Source organism: Pipistrellus hanaki (assembly GCF_964339955.1).
Source record: "Pipistrellus hanaki genome assembly, chromosome: 2".
In the NCBI taxonomy this organism is placed as follows: Eukaryota; Metazoa; Chordata; class Mammalia; order Chiroptera; family Vespertilionidae; genus Pipistrellus; species Pipistrellus hanaki.
Genome location: NC_140504.1, coordinates 23,141,926 through 23,159,651, shown reverse-complemented (window position 1 = coordinate 23,159,651; position 17,726 = coordinate 23,141,926). Strand labels below are relative to the sequence as shown.

The window sequence follows — 17,726 nt, the reverse complement described above, 5'->3', positions numbered from 1 at the left end:
ACCCCACAAGGAGAGAGAGCATAAATCTCCACTCCCGAAGTGTGGATTGTGCATAATGACTTCCTTTCAAAGATAATAGTGCAGAAAGGGGGAAAAGTAAACTTTTACAATGGAGACACCTGACAGTCTTACTTCAGCCAGTAGACAACAATGATAGATCGATCATGTTGATTGTACATACCCATGATATGATGTGATGGAATTGGCACTTTACAACCCTGTTATTTTACTCCCAAATACCCATGATCTCAGTCTACTCATTATATATATATATATATATATATATATATATATATATATATATATGTGTGTGTGTGTGTGTGTCAGATGCATTTCAATAGAAGAGAATTCTACAAAATCTTTTATCAGTACTCCTCAAAATCATCAAAGTCATTAAAAACACGAAAAGTCTGAGAAACTGTCACAGCCAAGATAAGCTTAAGGAGTCAAATAACCATAATGTGGTATCCTAAATGCAGTCCTGGAATGGAAACTGACATTAGGTAAAAACTAGAACTATCTGAATACACTATGGACTTTACTTAATAACATATCGGCATTGTTTCCTTAATGATAAGAAATGTACTATCCAATACAGACTGTTAATTAGAGAAAATTAGGAGAGCAGGTATATGGGAAATCCATTCATCTTTTCAATTATCTTTCCAACTTTTCTGTAAATCTAAAATTGTTCTTTATAAAAGTCTACTTTAAAAAATTAGTAGAGTTTAGTGAACCAAAGATGGAGTAAGAAATGCAGTAGAGAAAACAGTATGAAAAAGAGGCAAGCAGCACATTTTAAAAAGCAGACTGTGTGGCTGGAGTGGAGAGAATGCAAGCAAGGAAAAGGCAGCCTCAATCCTCTGCCAGTGAGAAGTGGACACTGGCCTGGCAACAACAGGCAGTCCATAGACAGTCCCTACTCAATCATAAACAATCCACAGAACACCAGCATCAGAGGGGCACTCTCTAATGGAGTGAGACATAAATAAGACCTCGCTGTAATCATGTCTGAATAGAGAGCAAAGACCATTATAAACCACAAAAACAACTAAACGTGCTCCTTTCCTAGTCAGCAGGAATGAGAAAATGTTGCTTCCTACCCAATCACAGCTTCGTCCATCCCCTCTGGATAGGTAAAAATCATGAAGATGCCCAGTCCTATATTTAGCCCACTTCCTGCCAGCACCCAAAGATGAGCAAACCTCCTGCTTTCTTAATTCGTCCCCCAAATTATCTACCATGCACTCATAGTTTTAACCAGTCTCTTACTGAGGCTTTCCATTGTTAGCCATAGTGCACACTTTTCCTTGAGGTAGAGCAATAAATCCAACTTTTATCGAGGCCCTTGTCTGGAGGGCACTGACCAGCAGAGACAGACATAAACAGGATCACAGGGTACCTTAAACAGCTTGGAATTAATCCTGTAAGCATCGAGAAAACTCACTGATGAATGTTGTACAAAAAAATAACATGGTTTAAGTTGTATGTAAATGGTGGCTAAGGAATATGTGGGTAATGATTATGAGATATAGACTATGGATATAGACTATGGACTGATGCCAGCCAAGCCAGAACTTGGGGAAAAGATAAGAATGGATGGTGATGTGATGGATTTTAGTAATGTTTATTAGGTAAAACCTGCCATCTATAGTAAATGGTAATGAGGGTAAGAGTGAGAATAAATACTCCATCAAGGATATTGATTACTGGTTAACCACTTTAGTATCTCACAATTGATTGCCCTCATCGACATGCCCACACTGCAGACCTGCATGGGAATGGCAGCATGAGACCTGAATGGGTAAGAAGTCATTCAGATAGTTTCCACATTTTAAACTTTACCATGGTAATACACCACCAGTGCTCTAATTAGATTGAAGGCATTTTGAAGTCAAAGAATATATAGTATAATACATACTTGGTAAAGTCATGGGAAGCACAAAAAATGTACTTTAAATTTTTTTCTTCATAAGGAAAAGACCAATAATTGATGATATCCCCAGAAGAATGAAATTTAGTCCTAAATAAACAAAGATGTCTCCAGATAAAAATCAAATCTCCTCAGAATATAACCAGTTCTGCAGGACTGAAACTTCACAAGGGTTGGGAATACGCCTGTCATGTCCATTATGCTATTCTCAGCACCCCTTGTTACACCTCCTGCATAGGTACTCATTACTTAAGTAATTAGCAGAGGATGTGTCCCTAACAGAGGCCAACAACAGCGAAGATATAGTGCAGAAAGAGCTCTATAACAGAGCAGTAGCATGAAATAGAAGGAGCTTTCTGCAGACCTAGTGCACAAAAGCCACAGGGTGGCTGCAGCAGCAGAGAAATCAGGGTGAGGTACCACATCAGCTTATGCTAGAAGAGGGTGCTCTCATTATGGGTTCCACCACAGAGAAGATACAAAAGAGCAGGCACTCAGAAAGGAAGATCTGTGTCTACGGGCCCTCAGCAGGGATAATAAAGTATTTGTACTGTCATGCAATGCTAGGACATTTGATGTTGATGGAGTAGCAATATTCCTCAGGCAAAACAGGTGTGGCTAGGAAGGAGCATCATGATCAACGGGGATCATTTCACACTGCTATTCCACCCCTACCCCACACTCTGACAAATCTCTCGGCAAAGTGATTAGAAACACAGGGTAGAGAAGTATGAGAGCCCTCTTACAAAACCATAGGGAATCAGAAGAGATGATGACAATGGATTAAGAGGAAAAGCATTGAAAACTCAAAGTTCAGAGAGTCTTGATAGAATGATAATAGCAAAGCCTCAATGGCCAAAATTAAACTTAAGCAGTGTGGTCTGATGCAAGTACTCTTGTATAGAAAATGTAATTGCTAAATACATTTATCTTATCAATTAACTCTTAGGATTTTGATACTAAATTTGATGCATCTTTTTTTATTTTTAAAAAATCTGTTAAAAATAATTTCTAGGACCAAGATACAGACTTCCTTCCCAGGGTGCCACCTCAGTAAACCTCGCATTCACTTGCTTATAAATGCTCTGCTTGAGTAGAAACAGGATATCCAATCAGCCAAGCCCCTTATGTCAAGCCAACTCTTGACTTTATACTCTTTTCCTTTTCCTTCATCTTTCTAAATAGGTCAGATATGCAAACGCAGCCAATCTCGTCTGTCTCCACATCGCTGACTCCAGTACTCTATAACACTCACTCTTGCCCCAGTTCCCTCAGGAAGAATGTTTCACTGCTTGTGAGGAACTTATACTTCCCCATCTTACTAAATGGTTTTAGTCTTGTCATTCATTTCACAATAGCACCAAGCAATTATCGGATACCAGGTGGGTGTCCTACAATTCAACTCAATTCTGACACCATCTACCTGAAGATAACGTCAGATTCCACAGGATAGCAAAACTGCTCCCCTACCCTGCACATACTTCAGACAGCAAGTGCAACAACAGAATAATAAACTACTCTATTTAGAAAATAGAACAAGCCTAATAATAAAATAAAATTCTAATATAATTTTTAAAATAAAATAGCACAATTATATCAAACATTCTCTAATAAAGCTCTTTCTCTCAAAATTTCTTATTATACTGTACTTTCCTTTTCACTTAAAGGAAGCACTCTATGGCTTCTTTCTGGCATACCTGAATTGCCAGCATCACGATTCTTGCTCTTTATGGTTATTATTAAGTAAAATAAAGGTTACTTGAACACAAGAACAGCAATAGTACAACATTGGATCTGATAACCAAGATGGTTGCTAAGTGCCTATGGGTGGGAAGCTCACACAGAGTGGATACACTGGGCAAATCGATGACTCACATCCCAGGTGGGACAGAGCATGGTGGTGCAAGATTTCATCATGCTACTCAGAAAAGCATACAGTTTAAAATATTTTTTCTGGAATTTCCTATTTATTATTTTTGGACCACAGTTGACCACAGGCAACCAAAATTAAAAATCAAAACCAGGGACAAGTGGGGACTACTGTCTATCCTATTACAAATTACAATATCACATCTCAAACAAATTTAAAAGTGAAAACATCTGGTCAAATACAAAAAATGTTTCACTCTGAAAAGAAATGTCTCCATTTGGATCAACTCTATTAAGTGCCTTAGAAGTTCAAGAGGCAAATATATTAATGACACACCTTTGCCTCCCAAATGCATACACTGCCGTCTGTGATGAAAAATAAAGTTGAACGTTTTGATTTTATTTCTTTATAAGGTTATTGAGACTGACTTTTCTTTCTTTCTCTTCCTTCATCTCTTTTTCTTGTGGGCAATGTTTTGTGACCCAGTTTCTGCTTTCTTAACATGTTAGTGGTTAGTCCATCGGTAGGGTAATTCTCAACTAATCAAGGATACATTTTCCTTGATGTTCCTTTTGGATTCCCCACTTATAAGCAGAGAGGAGAGACACAATTAAATCTCAACAATTAGTTACCCTGAAATGTAATGTGTAAAATAGTATGAAAGAAAATTACAGTTTTTTGGTGGATAATTAAGAAAGCTAGAACATTTAGGAACAATTTCTGTCAGTAACAAATGAGTTCTATTCACTAAGCAGAGAGTGCTCGATGCTTTAAGTCTGGCAGGACAGTTTGTTCTCATGTGAACGCCATTTGTCAGAGTGGTTAAAGGCATGGCTTTCCATAAATAGACTGAAGCAGCTTCCCTAGCAGCTTCACGGGGACCAATAGGACTTGTCCAAAGGCGGAACATTATCAAGCACTCTGTGTTAATTTGTGTTTTATTGGTTTCTTGCATTTGTTTAATTTTTTTCTCTGACCCAAGTCTGTTCATGTCTCTTAACACAAAAGTAAACTAAATAGTACCTTATTGTTTTGGGAACACTTGGAGTGAAATTAAATCCTTTGAAAGAAAAGAAAAACCTAAACAAAGAGAAATCATATCTGCAGGGAATGTACACACCAGGAATAAAGAAATAAAATGTGATATTACCATGAATAAGATAATTTTTTGCTTAACTTTTATTGTTGATACTATTACAGATGACCCCATTTTTCTACCCTTTTGCCCAGCTCTGCCCAGAAACCACTCAAATAAGATAATTTCTTTGTTAAAAATATATGTTGATGGCAGGTGGCCCTGCTTTTTCAAATAGAGCCTGACCGAGGCAATGGAAAGAGCAGATCCTCCTAGAACTAGCCTGCAGGGGCATAACCGGTGTTGGCTCTAGCGTGACGGGAATACTGTACAACAGGCAGAGTGAGCAGACCGAGCCATGAACACACTGATCATGCTTCAGAAGCAGTTTACCTCTAAAGCCATTCAGTTAATTGGAAGTTAACTGAGAGAGATATTTTAATGACGTCGGCTGAGAGAGATTCTAAATAAGGCTCTGGGAGAAAATATTTTTAAAAACCTAGAAAGAAAAATGAAAAGATTTTCAAACAAATTGAACTCTGGAAAGAATATTGATTTTATCAGAAGAAAAAAAAAAAAAAAAAGAAACACCTTTTATTCAGTCCAGTATGGTTAATAAAACCAAAAACATGTTATAAAAGGTAGGTCAAAAGATCAGCAGGCATATTCTTTTGAGACTGGAAGAGAAAATAATTGATAGTTTGACAAGGCTTTAGAAGGAAATGTATCATGCTGCAGAGCCAGTTTGGCTAGAGACACTGTAAATGAAAAGAATATATTTAGCCTTGCCTAGTTAATAAACCATTAATGGAAAAGTGTAGCAAAGAGATTAACTGACCTTCTGGATCTTGTCAAAATCCTGCCAAGGAGCCGACTGTGGGAGAGTGACAGCGAGTTAGCAACTAAATGACAAAGGCTGGCAAGGCTGTGATTGTAATGAAATGTATCTTTGAGAAACTGATTTAGAACAGATGTGCTCAGAGTTAGGAGCTAACACCAAATTCTATTTTGTTATTTGCTCTTTTGAAGTTGCCAATATCCTGGTGTCCAGGTGTTGGCAAATTTGGCAAGGAGGAGAGCGAGCGTAATGTGTGGCATGTATGTGTGTGGGATGGGGACCTCTCCCATCTGTCCTTCTCTCCATCACCCCAGTATGCCTCCCTTCAAAAACCCTTAGCTGAGTGATTCTTATTAGCTTATCCTATGTAATTTTATTTTCAGAGAGAGCAAGGGAGAGGGAGGGAGAGAGAGAAACACCAATAATGAGAGAGAATCATAGATCAACTGCCTCCTACACAGGTTGTTCTGTGGATCAAGCCCACAACCTAGCAGTGTACCTTGACCAGGAATCCATCCCTGACCTCCTGGTTCATGGGTCAATGCTCAACTACTGAACCACACTGGCCAGATATATCCTATATCATTTTTACCATATTTTCCAATGCTGCCAAATATTCTAAGCATATCCATATCATATATAATCCTAGATAATAAAGAGCTAATATGCAATGATCATCATGCCCTCATGAAGTCACACCTTAATGGCTCAGACACTCAACACTGGGAAGAGAGGAATGGGGACCAACCAGGCTACAGCCAGGAGAGAGACAAGCCACCTGCACCATGGTCCTGGGTGTCAGAAGCTGGGGTTGAAGCCCAGAAGAGGGACAAGCAGCCCACTCCATGGTCCCAGGCACCAAACGGCTGCACCTGTGGGCTGGGAGAGAGACAAGCTACTCCCCTTGCAGTCCCAGGTGCCAGCATCAGCACCTGCAACTGTGGCCCGGGCAAAGCAGCACACCCACGGTCTCCTGCAGCTACAGCTGGCCCAGGCAAAACCAGCCTGGATCCTGGGTGCTTGCAATTGGCAGGTGGAGGAAATCCCGGGTCCCAATGCGGGCTGAGGCAGAGAAAGTTAGTGGTGATCAGACCAGCAGGGGAGCACTTGGGGGTGATCAGACGGGCAGGCAGAGGTAGTTAAGTGAGGTCAGGCAGGCAAGCAAAGGGGTCAGGATCAATCAGGCAGGCAGGCAGTTCTGGATTGTGAGAGACAATCAGACGTCCCCTGAGGGGTCCTGGATTGGAGAGGGTGCAAGCAGGGCTGAGTGGACTCCTGCCCCATGCACAAATTTCATGCACCAGGCCTTTGTATTGGTATAAAACACTTGTAGATGCAGGTACCTTCTAAATTTATATAAATACTAGAGGTCTGGTGCACAAAATTCATGCACGGGGGGTGTATCCCTCAGCCACCCTGGCACTTTGACATCCCTCTAACAATCCAGTACTGCTGGCTCCTACTGCGTGCCTGTCTGCCAGCCTGATTAACACCTAACTGCTCCCCTGCCAGCCCGATCATCCCCAGCTGCCCTCTCCTGCTGGCCTTATCTCGCCCCAACTACCCTCCTCTGCCAGCCTGATATCACCCCAAACTGTCCTTCCCTGCCTGCCAGAGCTAGTTCCAGGGTGTCATAATTGCAAGAATTTCATCGAAAGATTGATGGAACTTGGAGACTCAATAAGGGCTGAGTCATACATGTTATCGTCTGGTGGAATGGCTGAAGACATTTCCCCATACCTGAAAAGGATGCATTAAATTGATTGTTTGCTGCCTGATAGCTCAGGGCATCTTAATCTACATGTTATTGCCTCCTGTTGGCCAAACACCTAAACAGCCAAAGACAATTCCCCAATCTGACAATGGATTCTGTATGAAATCCTATCCATTGAAGTGCCTTAACACAATGTGTGTTAATAAAAAAGCAAGGGGTCCTGAGACAAGGACAACTTGATTTCTTTAGCCAAGCTCCTCTGCATCCCCATAATGCCTTTCAAAATTATGTTTTGTCTCTGGACTCATATTTAATCTATGAATAGCCCTTTCTCCAGGTTTCAACCCTTCTAGATGCTGGATCAAGACCCCTGGGCATTAAATTGTGACCAACGACCACCACCTGTCAGCCTGATAGCCCCTAACTGCCTCTGCCTGCCTGATCACCCCTAACTGCCCTCTCCTGTGAGTCAAATCTTGCCCCCAACTCCCCTCCTCTGCTGGCTAATTTGGTTCTGATTGGTCAGTTTCTATGCCAGTCAGTGTCAAAAGCTCCATCTCCTAGGCAGCCATTGGCTTCTCACAGATGACCCAGATTTGGTTCTGATTGGCCAGTTTCTATGCCAGTCAGTGTCTCTGTGCCTATCAAAGGAGCCTGATCAAAAACATGGGGCTGATCAGCAGCCCCAGTGAAGCCCTGGAGAGAAATGGAGCCACAGCTGCTGACCAGGCCCTGAAAGAAAGAGAGAGGTAAATGCTACTGAACAGCTGCCACAGATGCTATGAATCAGACTCTGTTTCTCTCTTCAGGCCTCTCTCCAGGCCTGATTCACACCCCCCTCAGCAGTCACTGCTGGGTCTCAAGGCAACCCAGTGCTGACTGCAGGACTGACTTCCAGTTGGTCAAGCTCCTGGTCATTGTGGATGTGATGGACCCAGGGTTTTTATATATTAGGATACTGGTATACATATTATTTAATTATTTATTTTATTTACATTACATTCATTTTATATTCTGTTTTATTATATTATAAAATATATAAGTATACTGTACAATGTATGTTATATATTATTACAATAAATACAAACAACAAAGATTTGATGAAAGTTATATTACAGAAAAGCGCAATTGCAGTAAAATTTAAAATTTTAGCATCATAATGATTAGGCACTCTGTGCTATGGACTGAATGTTTCCTCCCAAATCCATATGTTGAAGTCCTAATCCCCAATGTGTTGGTGTCTGGAGGTGGGGACTTTGGAAGGTAAATGGGTCATGAGAGCAGAGCCCTTTAAGAAGAATAAGGAGAGAGACTATTGATCTCTTTCTCTCTCTCTCTCTCACACACACACACACAGACCCATAGGCAGATACAGCAAGGCCTTCATCTGCAAATCAGGACAAGGGCTTTCACCAGAAGCTGACCACACTGGCACCCTCTGTGTTTGGATACTTGGAGATCTCCAGCCTCAGAACTGTGAGAAATAAATTCCTGTCTTTTAAGCCACCCAGTCTATAATTCTGTTATCTCAGCTCAAATTGAGACACTCCGTCAAAAGTCAAGAAATAAAAAACATACTGTGGAGTCACCGAAATAGCCCTTTTAAAGACAGACGTAGTTCTTGCATTTTATTATTAGTCCTAATTTTTATTATTTTATGAAGGTCTTTATGACCTTCTAGATCTTATTTGACTCTAGACTCTTACTTGTAAATAATTCTAACTTTAGGATTTTTAGCAATTTTAAAAAATGGTTGCCCTAGGTATCAATCTAAGAGCACAACCTAGTTCTTTGTCCATAATAAATACTAAATAGTGTTGGCTAATTACAACAAAATCATCTCATTCTTCCTGTGCTACAAGAAATAAATTGTATGTCCTTCTTAACCAACTGATTAAGCTTCCTCCATCAATAAGGCCTACTGAAGGCCATTGATCATCAATATGCTAGAGAGAGGCTGATAAAAGCAGTGTTCCTCCCAGCGCTCATGTTAGTCTTAAATGAGCCATCAGGTAGGGAACAAGCTAAAGGTGAAAACCAGCCTCTCTCTGACAACAGTCCTAGCACCAAAAATATGTTTATATAGAGTTTTATTCCAATCCCCATAGGCCACTTAATTCTATCTACACCTAGGACACCCACCTCCTTGGTCACTTGTCACAATTTTAGCCACTTCTATTGCCTAACTTGCTTCTTCTCTTACCCTACATACCTTTTCTTTTCTCTTGTGATATTGTCTATCCCTACCTCCTACTAATATTCCTTCATAATGCTTCTATGCAGCTCTGTACCATCAGCAAGTTTCCTCAAATCTTTCGTTCTTTCTTTTTTATACAATATTCTCGTTCTCTTTTCCCTGCCAGGAACCTTGATTCTCCCAGAGGATCTAGCATCCATTATAGCATTTTTCTAATGCTCATTACTCCAACCTCAAGTTCCCAATGTCTCCCTCAGCACATGCAAGGGTCAGGAAATAAGAGCAGACAAATCAGAATTCCTCTCACAATGTCATTCATCCTTTTCAATCTCATGAAAAATCCCCTCATTTTTTATTCATACTGGCCAGCTATATATTTCCTAGTGTTAGCAGCTAGGTCAAAAATTCTACATTTCTTGAGACCTTTTGCTCTTGGCACAAAATCTTCACCTACATTCTAATTCTATTCATTGCCATCAATGACCCATCATTCATGATTTCCTTTTATTTAAGCGCCCAAGGTCACAGATGTAGCGTATAAAAGATTAGAAGACTTTGCAAAAACTTCTATGTGTTTAAATGGAGAAAGTAAGTTGTCTATTACTTTTCTCTTACAGTTCCCTGATTTCTCTTGTCCTTTGTATTTATTTTCCTTGATCCCTTAAATTATTTATGTGATTTTTCTCTTAACATTGTGTACTTTGTCCATATTTTCATAAAGAGTAGTAAGCAAAACCAGGCTTAATGTACTTTAGGTTTCCTTTCTTTTGTCACTCTTCCTTCTGAAAATCATTGCAAAAGTGAATTTGAGGCAGTGCTAATATTGTTTGATAGCAGGATAAAAAAAAAAAAAAAGCAAAGCATTTAGAATAAAGTAAAAAAAAAAAAAAGAAATCGAATAGTTAACAAAAATTTTTAAAAGAACAAATGCTCCTGTACACATTTTCATTTGGGGCCAAAATTTGGTTCTTCACTCTCTGTGGTCAAAGAAAATGGTGAAGAATAACCTCAATGACACCATGGGCTCATTTATTCAGAAGAAATGCATCTTTTGCTGGTAATAAAGTGTGGGCGACATTTCTCTTGCGGGTATTCATTACATATTACCCAGTGTCCACAACAGCACCTGAGATGCCACCATCATATAAAATTTAAAAAGCTCTATTTTAAAGCTTTGCTGGCTGAAAACAGAAAATAGAGCTATTCAGTGAAAGCAATTCAGAATGCATTCAATATAAAATGATAAGATATATAAATCTCTTTGGTCAAGTGTGATTCAGGATACATTTCAAACTGGAAAACTCACAGGACACCTGTTACCAACCACCTATTAAAAGCAAAACAAGCAATCCACAAAAAAATATGCACACTTAACAGCTGATAGCTCAATTTTGAAAATGAAGTGTATTTTAATAAACATTGCCTTTATAATTAATCAATGTGTGTGGACATGTTTTGGTACACACTGTCTATATAATTTCAAGTGCTGAAAATTCTAAAGTCTCAAACACTCCAAAATAAAACCTGATTCAACCCTGGTCTATGAAATAAATTGGCCTATTTGTGTCCTTGCCTGTAATAATGAAATGCTTAAGCATTTCACTTATGATCATCTTGGTTCGAAGATATTTGATCACAAAATGTCCTCCTTATTTCCTGACAGTTATTCCGTGTCTAGCTACATTAACATGTTCAATACAGCTATGAATATGTTTTCTGTTTCTTCGATTATTTTCTTCCATTCTTATCCATCTATTGTGCTAATTATATTGTGTGTAGGACTCCTCCTGTTCTTTGAACAAATATTGAATATGTTTAAATCATGCATGTACTCACCTCAGCTATACCACCATTGTACCTATCAAACCAGGTATTTAAAGAGGAGCTTGATTCTATCTATTGCCACATACAAATATATGCAAACTTAGTGAGTAACAAAAACCATTATATTATGTCCACAGGAACAGAAAGAGGACATAGTGTTGATGGCTTGCCACTGATACACTATGTCAAGGGTCTCAGGGGGGACAGGAGTGGGAGGGGGAAAATGACTAAATGGCTGAGGGCAGGAATAAGGTAGGCTTCTTCTCTCACCTGTCTGGCTGGGGTGACTCAACATACCAACATTTGACTTAATCACAGCAAGATCCTGAGTGGTGTGTCTGTCTCCATGATGGCTCAGGGTTCCAAGAATGAGTATTCCAGAAAATGGGGTAGGAGCTTCACAGTTCCTGTAACCTAACCTTGAGACATCCCACAGCATCATTTAAAATATATATATTTTTATTGAACTCAGAGAGAAAGGGAGAGGGAGAGAGAGAGAGAGAGAAAGATCAATGATGAGAGAGAATCCTTGATTGGCTGCCTCTTGCACACCCCCTACTAGGAGCTGAGCTCACAAACCAGGCATGTGCCCTCAACTGGAATTGAACCTGGGACCATTCAATCCCTAAGCAGATGCCCTATCCACTGAGCCAAACCAACTAAGGATATAAAGTGTTTTTAAAATACAGGCAACAAAATGAAAAACTATGTATACAACATCTGGCCTTTTAAAATCTTAACATATTTATTTTTCGATTTGCTATAGAGATAATTTTTAAAACATAATAGACAGAATTGAGGCACCCTATGAAAAAATTTAACCCCCTCTTGCCTTCCCAGAATGAATGACTACAATTTATTTGAAGTCCATTAGGCATATTTTTAAAACCTATTATTACATATGTATACAGCTATAAAAAATATATAGTAATGCTTTGTATTGTTGTGAATTTCCTATACACAGAAACAGATTAAGCATTTTCTCTATACCAAATACTCTTTTAAACATTTCACATTTCAATTCAGATTAAAAAAAAAAAGTAATGTCCTATGTATAGAAAATCTCTCTCTCTCTCTCTCTCTCTCTCTCTCTCTCTCTCTCTCTCTCTCTCTCTCTCTCTCTCTCTCTCTCCCCCCCCCCCCAAACACACACACACTCCATTACAGATGAGAAAAATAAATTAGGCAAAGAGACATTTGCAAAGGACTGTGAAGGTCTGAGAGTTCACCTTACTTAAAAGCTAAAAAGTTAGCTGGCCAAAGATTCACAGACACATGGAGAAGACAAGAGACTCCTGGGTAAGACAGTTTATTGCTCGTAGTAATAGTAGTACCCAGCATATTAGCACCAACTCCCTAAACCCAGTTCCCACAGGGCTTCGCAAGGAGGGTCAGATAATACAATACCTGCACATGCAGTAGATTTCTCCTACAAGAGGAACAGTGAGCTAAGGAAACCATTACTAATATTCTGTGAGCATGCCTGCCCCTTGCTCCAGAGGAAGACACTGTATCTTCAAAGGCTGTTTACTATACAAGCATCCTTGAAAAGATGGTTCTAAGCAAAGTGCTCCCCTCACAAGATCTGCAGATATGCAGCAGACCCACTGGGAGTTGCTTGCCAGTTAGATAAAGTAGCTTGCTCCAGGGACAAAACTATAAGGTTGTAACAGTTTTGAAACACTAGAGTCGGATGCCCTGACCCAGGTTCTGACTACAATGTTATCCAGCCTGCTCATCAGCAAATAAGAATTCCTGTTTTTAAATCAGTGCCCAATATTGGAATGTTTTTTTTTTTTATTTTAATCTAGTAAGATTAGTCATGAGTTGGAGCAAAATATGTTTACTGGCCATTTGGTTTTCCTGTATGTGCACTTCCTGATTCACTGCTTTAGCAACATACTGCTATTTACTTTTTTTTTTTTTTTTTTTTTTTTGTCCTTAACTAACAGAGAAATTTTTGTCAATTCTGGACAGCAAAACCACCTTGTTTGTGTGCTTTAGAAAAATTGTTTCCTTTCTGTGGCTCGCCCTTTTGTTTATAGTATCCTGTGTTTCATAAATAAAAATAAATGTAAAAGCCTTGTATTAATTGTAAGCAAATTAACGTTTTCCTTTATGACTTGTGTTTTTGCTTTCTATAGAATTTATTCCTTCAAAGTATTTTCTTTTGTTCAGTCTATCTTTTAGATGTTTGTTCTAAATACATAGTACTTTTTGTTCCTTTTTAAAAGGTAGGTCTCCAGTCTTCAATGACTTTTGGTCAGGGATGGCTGTTTTGTTGTGGTAAACATCAAAATGCCCAAATATTTATTTATTGATAAAATGATTCTAAATTTCATACACTATGAATGACAACTTATCTCTGATAGCAGCTGTCAGTCATGATTCAAAAATAGATAAGAAGAAAAAGAAAGAGGACATCTAAGCCTCTAACAGTGTTTCTAACACATTTTTTGAGCTGTTGAGAAACATATCCCAAGGGAATAGTAAGAGTGTTTATACAGTATAAAAATTTAGATAAAAGAAATAGTTATGATGTATAGTTTTATTATTCATGTTTTATATATATATACATATACATATACATATATGTGTGTGTATGTATATATATATATATATATAGTTTTATTATTCAAGTTATACATATGTGGCAATTTTTCAAAACAAACAAAAAATAAAGCTAAACCACTAGAAACTCCATTCAAATGTTAAAATAAGTGTCAGAGTTCTAGTATAATACAGATTGTAAATATGTTTTTCTATACCCATACTATTTGATCTTTTCATCAAAAGAAATTCATAATTAATAGCAATTCCATGGTTAAAAGTTAAAAATGTATCTATCACTAGACCTTTAAGCTTTTATTCTCACAAATTTATAACATAGGAAAGGTGACATGATTCATTATAACGTTTTTATTTGTTTTGACTTGACGTAATTTTACATTTCAGGACTGCATGCCATTCTTTGTTTTTTTCTTATAACCTAGCCAATCATCTGCATTGAATGTGAATGCTTATAAAGCACCAGAAACCAACTAATTATGGCTCAATTTGGCTATATGTGGCATAATATCATTCCTGTACTATTTCTCTTATGGAATGTCACAGTAACTTAAGCTGTTACTTTTTAGAAGGAAAGAAAAATTATAACCATCTTATAAAAATAACCTGGAATTAGAGCCACTATGTTTGAAGTGCCTTGAATTTTCAAATTTAAGAATAGTATTAAAAGTATGCTATTATTTTGAATCTATAAAAATAGGAAATTTATATCTGCTTGTAGAAATTATAGATAAATTTTGTTTTATTTTCATGTGTTTTGGTATTTTTCTAGATTTTTCTATAGTTATTAAGATTATTTTAGAAAGACATAATATTTTTAGTGGAAGAAATATATTTGGTTTGAGAAATAAATGTTAATACATTTATTATTATCTCTGCCAAATATTTACATAGAGTTAAACTTAAACAATAAGGGTGTTAGAGGCACCATGCACTGTGCAGTAAAAAATCCACATATAACTTCTAACTTCACAAAATCATAACCACACAATGCCCTTGGTATAGCAGGAAATTGGTTCAAGGACCCCCATGGATAAAGAAAATCTATAGATGCTCAAATCCCTTATGTAAAACTAGAGGCCCAGTGCATGAAATCCATGCACAGGGTGGGTGTCCCTCAGCCCAGCCTGCACCCTCTCCAATTTGGGACCCCTTGAGGAATGTCCAACTGCCCTTTTATGCCCAATCCCAATGGTAGGACATTCCTCTCACAATCCAGGACTGCTGCCTCCTAACTCCCCTCACCTGCAGGCATGGCCCCCTCAACTGCTCTCTCTTGCTGGCCTGGTCACCCCCAACTGCTGGCCTTGTCACCCCTAACTTTCCACAACTGCCCTCTCTTGCAGATCATCTTGTGGCAGCCATCTTGTGTCCACATGGGGGCAGCCATCTTTGACCACATGGGGGAGGCCATTTTGTGTCTTGGTGTGATTGTCAATTTGCATATTGATCTTTTATTAGATAGTGCAATATAAGACATGCAGTTGTCCCCCACATCCACAATTGGTTGGCTCTGTGGACTCAAAACTAAATATACGGAGGGCACACTTTATGTTAATTGAAAATAATTCACAGAGTTCAAGGGTCAACTTTACTCTGACAATTTTCTGATAGAAAAAATATAGAAGACATGTTATGCAAATTTAATTTTTAAGATGAAAGATGTAAAGAAAATGTTAAAACTCTAACAAAAATCATAAATTAGTATTTTAGCAATGAAAAGATATAACATTCAATAGAGATATGATTTAACACCAAAAAAAATAGCAATTCCTCCAAGTTTATCTACAAATTCAATACTCTTACAATCAAAATTTTGGCTGGAATACACATTGCTCCTTGTAAAAAAACAAGAAAAAAGTACATAAAGAGCTAATTTGAATTTAAAAATAAAATAATAACAGAGACACATTCTTTATAGTAAGCCACAATGCAAAGACCAATTAATGGATGTAGTGTGAAATATCATGCAGAGAAACAAATGGAACAGGATATACAATTTTAATTGATATGTAATTGATATATTTGAAATTATGGTAATGATGATAACACAGAGCAATGAGAAATGATTATAGATTGCTTAGAATTGTTATTGGGAGAACTAACATTCTCTGCAGCAAACAGTCTTTACTAGACATAGTATGCAAAAGATTAAGCATGGATTAAAGCATGTAAGCTTTTCTAGAAGAATAAGACAAGATAGAAGAGCCTCATCTAGGGATAGGAGAGATTTATTTTCAAAGACCCCAAAGCACAAAATTTGTGGAAAAATAAGGATTTGAATCAATATTAAGGATTTCTGCTTAACTACAAAGTTTAAATTGTTTTAAAGAAGAGCTCACAAACACTATATCCCATGTATTTGTGCATATTGCAAAATATGACTATTGCCAAGCACTTTTGTAGAATTTGTCACTGCCTTCTCACATCAAATGCTATTATGGAGATTTTCCCTTCCTGTATGTGATTTGTGGCCCAAATGCCCCCAAGAAATCTTTAAAGTCCAAAAAGATTAACCAGGATGAATCAGTGTTGCATGCACCTGGATCAACTTTTTATAAGACTCCGTCTGAGGAAAGCTTTCTTCTGTAACCTTTAATATACTTTTCCATCGTTCCTTCAAGAACTCCATTATGTTTACTAAAATCTCCTTTCCTTTCCATAGTTACCATTTCCCTAAATTCATTTTACTTGATTTTCTCATGCCTGTCCTATACATTCCTGTTTTCAACATTGCCTTTTTTATTTATTTCAATTCTAGCTTGACTGTATTACTGTTTTTCTGTTTATCCTAACACATCCGACTTTCATTTCTTTCCAGGTCATATCACCTATTCTTATAGTTCTTATCACAAGGAATGATGTCTGATTCACAGAACAGATGAAGTTGCATTTAGAAAATTTAATATAATTGCTGAGGATGTCCAAAGCAAACACTGCCTGACTAATTTTCCTGGCATGGATCTTACCCATGGAAAAAAAATGGTTCAAGGACCCAAAAAAATGGCAGACCATGATTGAAGTACATGTTGATGTCAAGATTACTGATGCTTATTTGCTTTGTCTGTTCTGTGTTGGTTTCACTGAAACACACAATAATCAAATTCAGAAAGCCTTTTATGCGCAGCAGCAATAGGCCTGCCAAATTTGGAAGGAGGTGATGAAAATCAGGACCCAAGAGGTGCAGACAAATGACTTGAAAGAAGTGGTCAATAAATTGATTCCTGCTAGCATTGGAAAAGATATAGAAAAGACTTGACAATCCATTTATTCACTCCATGATATCTGTATAAGAAAAGTCAAATGCTGAAGAAGCCAAAGTTTGAATTAAGAAAACTCCTGGAGATTAATAGTGAAGGTAGCAGTTTTAAAAAGCTACTGGGGATGAGCAGGGGCTAAGTTGAATAAACTGATGAGTATGAGCCTCCAGTCCAAGAATTTGTTGAAAATTCAGACTTTTAATGGTGACAGATTATATTTGGGGGGGGCGGGGATAAATTAAGTTGGGCCCACCCTAATTTAATACGACTGATGTCCTTATGAGAAGAGACAGATGGAGACAGACAGAGAATACCATATTATAACAGAGGCACAGACTGAAGTGATTTGTATACAAAGCTTGGCAGCAATAGCAGAAACTAAGAGACAGACATGGAACCATTCCTCTGCTGGGACCTTCAGAGAGATTTGGACTTCTAGCCTCAATA

The 17,726-nt window shown here is 38.0% G+C and overlaps 1 pseudogene across 1 annotated transcript in view; it reads left to right on the top strand.

Annotated features, from left to right (window-relative positions):
• LOC311617503 (small ribosomal subunit protein eS1-like) overlaps positions 1 to 17,423 on the top strand; it is a 52,255-nt pseudogene extending 34,832 nt beyond the window's left edge. Inside the window, exon 2 of the transcript in view lies at positions 16,896 to 17,423. The product of the transcript in view is annotated as a small ribosomal subunit protein eS1-like (transcript). The remainder of the gene's footprint in view (positions 1 to 16,895) is intronic.
• The last annotated feature ends 303 nt before the right edge of the window (positions 17,424 to 17,726 follow it).